The sequence below is a fragment of the Poecile atricapillus genome, chromosome 3 (genome assembly GCF_030490865.1).
Source record: "Poecile atricapillus isolate bPoeAtr1 chromosome 3, bPoeAtr1.hap1, whole genome shotgun sequence".
In the NCBI taxonomy this organism is placed as follows: domain Eukaryota; kingdom Metazoa; phylum Chordata; class Aves; order Passeriformes; family Paridae; genus Poecile; species Poecile atricapillus.
Window position 1 is genome coordinate 21,389,844 of NC_081251.1, and position 11,427 is coordinate 21,401,270.

Consider the following 11,427-nt stretch of genomic DNA (forward strand, 5'->3'; position numbering starts at 1 on the left):
GTTTCTGGTCTGTTTTCTTTACTTTTCTGAATTATAATAAATGATTCAATGATGAACTTATACCTGATTTAAAAGACAAGGAGAAGCTATTTCACGTAGCTTTTTTTTCCCCCCTTTTTATAAATTTTATTTTATTTTGATACCTAATTCCAGATGGGATATGATTAGTCTGTCCTTTTTTTTTAATAAGGATTTGATTGAATGCATAAACTCTTCTGAAGTATGAATCATACTGGAGAAACTTGATAACAACTGCTGCAATATTCCTGTTCAACCCAGAATGGTAACACCTTAGCTATCATTTACTGGAAATACATTTTGTAGTGAAAAACTGTAATAGATCAGTGTTCAAACTCTTCACAGAAAAGCAAAATTATGAGGATAAGATAGCAGAGAAAAGGTATTGCACTTCAAGCATAAGAAATGTCAGGAAAGAAATGTCATGGGCAACTAAGGCTGTTGAAAAATTGAGGTTGTGACCTGGAGTAAAATTAGTGTGTTGGAATGCAGGAAACTCTGACAACACAACTTGAAAAAAAATAGATGTTCTGTAATTTGTTCCACCTGTTGCTCTCTACAACTACCTGAAAAGAGGTTGTAACAAGGTGGAGATTATCCTCTTCTTTCAGAGAATGTGGCCTCAAAAGAATATGACCAAGAGAGACTTAGGCTGGAGGTCAGGAAGAATTTCTTCACAGTAAAGGTTATAGAGCATTGGAATGGGCTGTCCAGGGAAATGGTGGAGTCAGCATCCCTGAAAGCTTTCAAGAAATAGCTGGATATGACACTCAGTGCCATGGTCTATTGTGATTGATCAAAGATTGGACTCGAACTTGAAGATCCTCTCCAAACTCTTTGATCCTGTACCTCTGTCAAAATTGAAAGAAATTAAAAGGAAAAACTTAAGAGAACTTGGGTACTTCTACACAGCAACTAATGAGCCATAAAAATCTCAGTTTCTCTCAGGAGTATCCTTCCCTAGAGGGATAAGTTTTCAGAGGGGCTATGGCACATACACCTCTACAAACAGATGATTCTGTGTCTTGTATGATGCACCATGCATGAAACCATGTGAAAAAAAGCAATGTATGAAAATACACTGCTATAGTCCAGCCATCCTTCTGTTGCTTGAAAAATGACTAATGGATAAACATTGAACACCAGGTATTATGAGGAAATAACCCTACTTGAGGACAAGAGAAGTCAAAGTGGAAGCAACTTGTTAATTTTCAACAGTGAGATTCAATTAATATGTGGGACATAGCTTTGATAGCAATTGAGAGAGAGAGGGTCTTTCTGAGTAGATACAGATTAGTTAAATTACAAGTTATTTAACACTTGGTAGTCAACTTCATTTTTATTTGTTTGTTTGTTTTGGTTTTGTCTTGGAGGGGAGGAGGTGGCTGGTAGCTTTTTTGTCCAGGCTGGTCACTGATTTTCTTCCTGCTGTTAAAATATACAAAGCAGTATCCCATGTAATCTTGCCATATTAAGTGAATCCTTAATTCTTTCTTCATACCACAGATTTAGAGACAAGGTCTTGAATAAAAGAATGAGACCCTGTCATGATGAAGGGTGTACAACTCAATAGCAATGAGGCATCTCTTCCCTTACTGGGGAGGCAAAATGAAGTTTTTGTCACTGTAAAAGATATGTGACAAGTACAGTTGTATTTGCTTTCAGAAAAAAGACCTTCAGTTGGATGCAACCCTTTGTATATCATCAGACTGAAATTTCAAGTCTCAGGCTTGTCATATTATTGAAACAAATGGGGTCATACTAAATGATGGTTTTGGCCACTGGGAAGGTTTGGTCCCCAAGGACTTTATTCTCCTGTGCTAAATTTTGCTTATCAATCAACTGGGCATTCACTTTTAATCCTGGTGCTGATACATTCTTGCAGGTGAATCTTAATTTGTGAGCTCTTTGCATTCTCTAGTGAGTCAAGAAGTTAAACTAATTTGGTATTTCACTCCCTTGATAATGAAAAAGGCTGATGAGAACAAGACAGAGTTTACATTACTGTGTCTCATTAAATAATTTTGTATTTCAGTAGCAGGATGATTTATCTTTCAAGTGGTGTTTGTGATAAAGGATGGATAAAACCTGTCCAAAAAATCATAGTAAAAATGCAAATGTTCATTATTTTTATTACAATAAAATTCAAATTTATGATAAAAGTTATGGCTGAATGGTGCTAGAAGTTGTACCAAAAGCCTCATATCCATTGATGATATGGTTGGAATTTCTACTGCATCACCTGATAATTTAGATTTGGAAGTCCTAAACTGATGCTAGTATCTCAGTTTTAATACAAAAATAAGAATTCAATTCTAATCTGGTGGTTGTTGCACAGAAAAGCTAGAGAACCTGAACTAGAAAAGGCGGTAAATAGAAAAGTTTGCCCTTCAGGGCCAGGGGGAAGTCAAGTGCATTTAACACCTCTCAAGAGAACTGGGCTTATTCTGTCCACTTTAATGAATGACCACATCATTCACAAGTGTGGTCCCCCCCCAGATGCACCCAAAGAAAAATATTCTGGAGTTGCTTGCTGCCATTGGAGCAACTTGGCAAACTCTCTGAGCAACCTGGCAAACTAAACTGTCTGCTATGGAGCCCCTTTCTATGGAGGTGTCATGAAGTCAGGAAAGTCTGGCTACATGAGCTGCCCCTGTTACAACAGCAGTCTGCTGCTCACCACCATTTTCCCTTGTGATCATTCCCTCATGACATGACAGAAGCAAATAAATTTATTAGAATTAACCCCTACACTTGGTTGCTGCTGAAGTGGCTGAAGAGAAAGTGGTGCTAAAGGCAGCTCTATGCTGCATTCTTCTTTCTGATGGGTTGCAGGAAGTCCCATTGGGTTTGAGGTGAGCATCCCTGGGTTGTAATTTTATCATAAACCTTAAGAATAATAGTTAATAATGTATTAACGCAATGAGATTACTTTTACTTCATCTGTGAATAAAATGGTGTGAGGATCAAGATTCATTAGAGAAGGAATTGCTTAAAACCAACCCCAAAACAATAATTTGTATGGGAGTTTGATTTCCAAATACAGCAATATCCTTATCTGTGCTAGAAGCCTTCTTGGTCATATTGACATAATTGTCTACTTACTGCAATATACAATAATGCAATGTAAGATTCACATGACAGAACTAGCTAGTTTATATCTTTAGCTATAAACTCATAAATAAATTCTTTATACAAAAAATTATGCTGTTCTTTTCATAGCGGCAGCATGCTACTCTAAAGAATATTTTTATATGCTTATTAACATAATTGTCACATAATATCACTGCTCTTGACAAGAGCAATACAAGCCATTATTTTTCATAGCTTTTGAATAAAAAAAACAATGTTCCTGAAGTATTTTTGTAAAAATGAAGATTATCCAGAATTCAATTCACATCAATCTTTAGTATTTACTGTCTAGAGGAGAAAACTAAGGTCTAGGAAGTACCTAGTTCTGGATGTGCTCATTAAAAAGATGCATAAATCAAGGAGTTTAACTCATGCACAGATAAAAAGCCCAATTCATCAACATCTAAAATGGTCATTTACAACTTCATGAAACAAATGTTTTAGGGTTAAGGGTGAAGACAAAAAAGAGAAAAAGGAGCTGAATTTCTTATCGGAATATGAATAGAAAGACTCTCATGATGCCAAAGAGATGTGCTAAATGTCACTAATGTCAATAATGACAAAATTCAGATCATGTACACAGGTGCCTAAATCCATGTGTATCCACTGTGCAGTGCTGCAGTGTTCATGAATCAAAGAATGGCTGCATCTTTGGAAAATGCTGAATCCTAGAAATGCTAATGAGGCAGTATGCAGAAGTCATAACTGTTGCCCCTGTGAAGTGGCCATGAAAATGATTATCTGTTAAGATACTGGAGGCAGAGCTATTATCCTCTAAATCTTCATGGAACTTATCTGATTTACTAACTAGTCGTTGCATCGAGATTTTTAGTTTGTCATGGCAACCTGAGAAGAGAGAGGAGTAGGATGCCATCAGGCAGAAGTCATAATGCAAGCATAAGTTAAATGCCTCTGAAGTTAATGATCCAAACTCTTCATTGCAGCTGTGGGGCACACAGTGTAACTTGGGGGAGGTGCACAGATGTTGTAAATTACTTTGGATGGCAGTACCATGACCCTGGGCCAGCTGTGTATCAGACCAGGCTGGTGGCATAAGTTACAATAATATAACTGCTGCTGTGAGTGATCCTGAGTAGCTGCTGTGGCAGATGCAATGTCAGTGTCATGCATAAGTCCTTTTTTTCCCTTTTCCTTCCTTACTCTGGCTGTAGGATTGAGGGCAACCTGGGAGCTGCTGCATTTTTTCTGCCCCACTAGGAAATTATCCCACCTTGAGTAATCTTTCTATTTCTGCTGGTCCTTATAATTCAGTAAAATGCTGTGAATGTTCTTAAGAAAACACGAGACAAGCCAAGGCAATATAGTTTCCCTTGCTTTGCATATTTTTCTGTTCTACATTTGATTTTACTGTAATAGCATGGACAGTCATTTTGCTTTAATTGTAAATCTTGGATCCAAGAAAATGCTTTTAACAATATCAAATGACTATTCACCTGGGTAAAAATGGTAACTGAAAAACAATGTTATTGACAAAATTATCTGTCAGGGCAAGAGCATCCTCTCTACAGCTTTCACAGTGTGATGTTATTAGTGCATGTGAAAGCTGCCTGCCTGCTCTGCTGCCTGCTTTTTAGTGATAAGTATTATCTATTAAGTTGCAGGGACTTTTGGTCAAAGTCTTGTGTATTTATAACTTTTCTTAATATACTTCAAGATCTTCGAGTCTTATCATCTACAGATAATTTTTGCAAACAGATATTATTTTAGTGGAAGAACAAGAACATCTGCAGCCAGGAAAACCAGAAAACAGAAGTTTGGAGGTAGCAAATGAGTCCTAGTGAAACTAGGACAGACCTAGTGAGGAACAGACACTGTTCATCTGTGCAGTAAAGCCCGTTTACTTTAAGCCACAGCTGTAAAATTAATGGACTTTTGGTAAGCTGCCATTCTCTGGGGATAATAGTAAGTTTATGTGTCTTATGAATGTAAGATTTCTTACATTCTCCTTTCCTTATCCTGGTAACCTAGGCTGCTGAAGTCCTTTTTACACTGCCCTCCATTCTTTTTTTTTTTTTTTTTTCTCATGGAATATGCCAAGATCTCTCATAAAGCAGTCACTATATTAGGAGACAGAAACTCACAAAGCCTGGGTAAATGTCAGCACCGTGTAACAACTTTCACCCCTGAAAGGTCACAGACTGCAGTTCCAGCATATTGTGGTCCAGTCAGCAAGCAACCAGTCAAGCATATCAGCTCAGCATAATACCACATTATTACATTTATCTGGCCAGCATTAAATGTGCTGCAGACTCATTTTTTGTTTTCCTTGACTTTGAATGAATGAAGCAGCTTTTGTAGGGCATCCTAAATCTGTTCATTCAAAGATTAGGAAAAGGCCATGGTGTCTGATGGGGGATTTAGACTGAGTGGAAACACCTAACAACAAACCCATGAACTTCAAACCCCCATTCAGTTCTCTCTAATCTTCACCATTTACATTTGCTGAATACCTAGAATAGAAGACTGGAGTTACCTGGTAGCACTATAGCTGTGGTGGGAACAGGGAGCTCTTGGGCCACGCATCTGTTGAACTCTGCCTTTTTCTCCTGCGTCCTCAAAAAGTATTTGCAGAGAGGTGATTCATATCTTAGACAATTCCACCTACAAGGAGCTGTAGCTTGAGAGAACTTGTTTGATTGGTTTGTTTTGAGGGTAGAGGGAAATGGGTCTGAGAACTCTCCAGTCACAAATCCCAAATGGAAGACTGTGCTGCCTGGTAGTGCAGGGGCACTAACTTAGTGTAAGACCTTTCTTCAGGGCCTCTTCCCCTTAAGCTGCTCTGTGCTTGCTGTACTGTTTCTTGTGGGTCTAGTTGTCCTGCAACACTGCTTAAAAGTTTGATTCCTCAGTTCTTGTGGTAGTGGTTGCTGTGCATACAGGAAATATTTTGGAAGTCTTAATGTTCTTATCACTTTATCAAATTTGTCAATTTGTCAATTGAATTTGAAAAAAACACACCAGGGACAGATGTTTAATTTTCTAGAATCTACATATAGTGCATATACTTTTTTTTTTTTAACCAATCAGCAGCACTAGGAAGACAGCAGGGGTGTATTGTACTAGACCTTCCACATGCTTATTGATTACACATTACATTACAGTAGAGATTATATATTGATTCCATAGCATTTTAATGAGGTTTTCACAACCATCATGACAGATTATTTAGAAGATTAGTGATAAATCACTCATCAGATGATTGTGCAGTGCTAATGACTTCTTTTCCTTGGGTGATTATTCTGTCAGAGATTATTGTACAACCTATAAAAGTTCTAAAGCTGTGTTTTGTGTGGGTGAGCCAACACTTCATTGAATGGCTCTGCACATTACAACTTTCCTGTTTCCTAGGGTAGGCTGCCGATCTCTGCCTTCATTTTTCTGAACATTATCAGAACATCTAATTTCTATTCTGCTTTAGGGTCATGTTAAGTTACCAATTTTAAACAGTTTCTGTGATGCTGACAGTTTTAATTTGTTCCACTTGGTATGTTAGCAGGCCTATTGTTTGTTCAAAGTAGATTTTTGTGTTTCTGAAAGAGACAGTTTCTGTATTTTCTCAATGCAATGCAATTTGTACCCATACTGCAGCTCCAGACATCTCCTTAAGGGCAAGTCTAATTGAAGTTGCTTGATTTCTGCTACCAATCAGAGTTTTTTTCAAACTGGGTTTCTTTTCAACTGTAATGCTTTAAGCTTCTCCTGTATTAGCAGGCTCACTCATGTGTAACATTTTCTCTGAATTTCTCTGCTTGACCACAGTCCTCTGGCTCACTTTAGTCAGTCTCCCAGCTAAAATTTAAAAAGCACCTGATGAGCTCTGAGACTGATTAATACTTATGAGAATTTACTTGTCCTTTCTTAAAATGATTGCATCTAAATTAAGCCATAAATCTAGCTCTGACTCACCTTTCAGCAAGTTATGCCTTAGCTGAACTCCCAGCAGAAAAGGACAGGATTCAGGGTGGACTCAAGGACCACAGTCTGGAACTCATTCAGTATTCATTTAAGGGTCACTAAGTAGTAACTTAAGATAATATTTCAACACTTACTAAGCAAGTCACTTTACTGGACCTATGTCCCTTTTTTTTGGGAGAAGAATTTGTTGTTCGTTTCAATGGTGCAGTGTGTTATGCAGGGGGAAATGTAAGTCTGTGTGCCCTTGCAATGGAATGAATAATTTGTAAAAGAGAGGAGGAAGGTGGAAATTTTCATGGTATGTATTATTTGAGGCTTTTACTTACCTCTTTGATTTCAGCAAAATGGCAATTGCTTAACATTCATGTATCTCTTCTATCTTCAAGCATAAACAAAACTGATTCGTTTAATTATCTTGCTATTGATAATATAATAATCTGTGGCTTTTTGGACCTGAGTGTAATGCACATTTTAAATATCTTTTGTTTGTGATGAATTTATGCTAGCATTTTATTGTAGTTGCATATCAAAATGACTTCTTTTCTTTCCAAGTAAATCACTAATCATGAAAAGCTTCTTTTCCCTCAGGAATCAATAAGCTGTTTTTTTCCATTTGGTTTTCCAAGTACACATGAGACTTATCCTCCCTCCATTTTCCTTTACAACATTTTGATATTTTGCATTTTAGTTAAATTTGGATATGTCTTCACTGAACAGCTGTCAGGAAGAGAGGCATGAAATCAGAGAGGCTGATGGTTGGACCAGGAAATATGCACCGTTGTCTTCAGCTTCCCTACCATGAGCAGTCTTTGCAGCTGGGGAAACCTCTACCCCTGGCTTCCCTGTCCTTCCCTACTATATCATTTTTTCCCATTAGGAGAGGCACTTAATGGGGAATGCAGGCAAGGAAATTGGGTCACACAGAGGAAGGGGGAGGATGGAACTGACGATTGAGATGGTCAGGGAGGTTGGCAGGAGAGTTGTGGATTGCAATCTCAGTGTGGTGATATGTTCTAGTGCAAAATCCTACCAGAACAAACCAATATTTACTTCTCACTACAGACTTTCAGTCCAACAGGTGGAGGATTCATGGGCCCTCTCTGTCATGCTGTTTCCATATGCTGAATATTATCCTGGCTACTGAGTGTGTAAGGTAGTAGCAAATTGAAAGTTTTATGCAAATTGTAGGTCTATGTTATCATCTTTGATTTGGAGATATGGAAATTGAACAGGAAAAAAATATTTATTTGTGGGAACCAACATGAATGAAGTAGTAGTAACAGTAGAGGACTTAAAGCACATCCACTGTCCAGTTTTATCTTTAGTTCATTTCTTCTTTGTTGTCTCACTACATACAGACACTTAAAAATTTATTTATTTTGTGAAAAAAAAAAAATTAGGATACTAATTCAGACCTTTACTAGGAGAGTACAGATGTTGTAAAGGCAAAGCTTTCACAAATATTTTAGGGTGGCTCAGCAGCAGCTAGATCATTGATCATGAATTAGCTGATTCTTAGACATTGTGAAAACAGTCTAGACCCAAGTCCAGAGCTAACATAGACCCACACAATTCCACTGCAACTCCCTGAGAAAGTTCAGCATTGAAATCTTTTCTTAAGCATACTAGGTAGAGTATAGCTAATATATACTAGGTAGAGGATTTCAGAAATTACAGTTCTATATATATATAACAGTAATATCTACAGATAATATGAACAGAACTGCACTTAATAAATCAGTATTTTTAGTTTTTAATAAAAAAATTATATGCATAAGGGTTCAATTGTACACCATAAAGAATGTTCTATTTTGAAAGTATTTTTTCAGAGTGCATTATTTTCATCCCATATGTAACATTATAAATGTAACATATGTAACATTTCCAATTAAATAAAATTAATACAAACAATTTTTGTTTGTGTGTACAAACAATTTTTATATAAGATTTAAATCAAAAATAGTAAAAAAAGATAAAGATTGAAAAATGCTATTATTTTTGCTCCCTGTAAATATAAAGATATGTAAGGAAAACTTTGCCACAAAGTGTTGATGAACTTTGAATGTATTATTATGGGAGAGAGAATTCCTCAATAGAAAATAAGCATTCAAGATAAGTTCCTGAGGATGTATTTAGAGTCTGGTAAATTTTTGCTGATAAAATTCTAACTAACATATTTTTATGCAAAATAATGAATCTTGTTTAATTTCTAAGTTGTTCATTAAATCTGTGTGTGCTAGAAATGCATGGAACTGTTGCAGTTTCCTAAATCATGCTATGAAAGATTAGAATTGTTCTGTGTAAGTCTCAGGTGACCTGGGGTAGTTCATGATGCTTTCATTAAACATTTTCTGTTGAATTTATCATCCATTAACTGATAAGAAAGATGTACCAACAGACCTCTAGCTGTGTTAGAACCTCTCCAATCCACTAAGATGTGAGGGAAAACTTGTATATTTATTTTCTTGACAGAAAAAAATTCAGAAGGTTCAGCTTTCTCATTTACATTAACTTCTAGCAGAGAAAAATACTTTCATAATGAGTATTTAATACTTCGATACATGGTAGCTATACTACTACTGCTGATGTCATGAACAGTGAGAATAAAGAATATCATCCCTCAAACAACATTGAAAAGTATAGATATTTTTTCTTCTGTTTAGCAGATCTGAATACATTTTTACTAGGAGGACTCTTTGCCATTAATATATATTTTACATACAGTACAGTTCTTTTAAGTCAACAAAACTATTTATGACACATTTATTCATTATTTTGTGCTAATGTGCAAGGCTTTATTGGGTCAGCACACCAAATTGCAATGTATATTAGTTTGTTTACTTTTACAAGAGATGGGAATGGAGATTTTATAGTCAGAGATACTAATGATAATATAATTTATTAGCATTTACATCAGATGTTGACATTTTAAATCCATACTCCAAATTTATTAATTAATCCCGGCAGCAGAGTATTATGTTCAGCTTACTGTTGACTCCTAGAATTTATTGAAAAATGGTCTTGTTTCACCTTATGTATCAGAATCAGTTTGCAGAAAGCTTCTCTGCTGCAGAGGTATCTCTATTAAATTTGTACCACAGATTAAAAGAGAAGGAAATGTTTAAAATGCCATTAAAATTGAGTGGTAAATCTTTCACTTTAAAAAAGAGAGGAGGAGGAGAACTCATTTCTCATTTCTCATCAAAGGTAGGCAACTAATTAGTCTCACTCCAATTAATACTTGGGTTATATAAAAGATGATTGATTCTGTCTAGATTTTTATCCTTTGAACATATGGCAACAAGGAACATGGAAAGTTTTCATCTGTCGTATTTGTACTTGTATCTTAAAGTACGCAGGTAAATGAGAAAGTATATGGGCTATGCACTGGCAGTGGTCTGGTATTTTGGCTGCAGAGATAAGTGCATGCTATTCAATCATTTCTATTTCCACTGTTTACAGCTGATAAAGAACAGATCTTGGCCATGCAGAAAGCATGTTGATCAGCTATATTGTGTACAGATGGCTTTTGAAAGTGTATCCAGACTGGTGATTCCAGGGCAGAGCTGAGAATATAACAATAATGGTGACATGTAAAATTTAGTCTCATGGTAAGATGCAGAATCTGGACACAGAATGATCTTCCAAAAACAAACCATGTCTAGCTTGTCTCAATTTCCTACAGCTAGCCCCATAATGCTGCCCACTCACTGCACCCATCCCTCCCTCCCTTGCCCAGATCCTGCTTTCTCCCCTTCTTTTAAGTCTGCTGTTTGAATTTCTACTCCCATGCACAAGCAGACCCTGACACAAGTTCAGCCAGGGCAGGCTTTGGTACTCCAGCCTTTCTCACATAGGAACAGGTTCCATGTGCTCTGCCCAAGAAATTGCTTGCCCAAAACAAGCTTGTCTGGTGTTATATGGAAGCAGACCCAAGGGAAATTGGTGGAACAAAAGCCCTTGCTGAAGATGCCATACGGGATGATGGAGAAGAAGGGTAATAGTTAAGCTCAGCAACGCAGGAACATGGACTTTTTCACGTCTTGGACTGCTCATTCCTAAAACTTGGCCTGCAACTGGTAGGAGCAGTGACAGAGAAAGTTATGCAGTAAAGTTGTTTCTTGTGATGTTTCTAACAGACAAGATACAAGTCTCTCCATTTTGGGGAAAATTTTACTCCTTTTGTCATCCTCTCAGCTCCCCATTTCAGAGGTGGTGATTTAGAAAAGGACTTTGCTGAGATAAGTATTAATTTACCTTAGGAAAAATTAAATATGAGTAGCTTGAACAGCTGTATATTTTAAGATTTTAAGCTCTGTCATGTTCATTATGGGTGAGAAT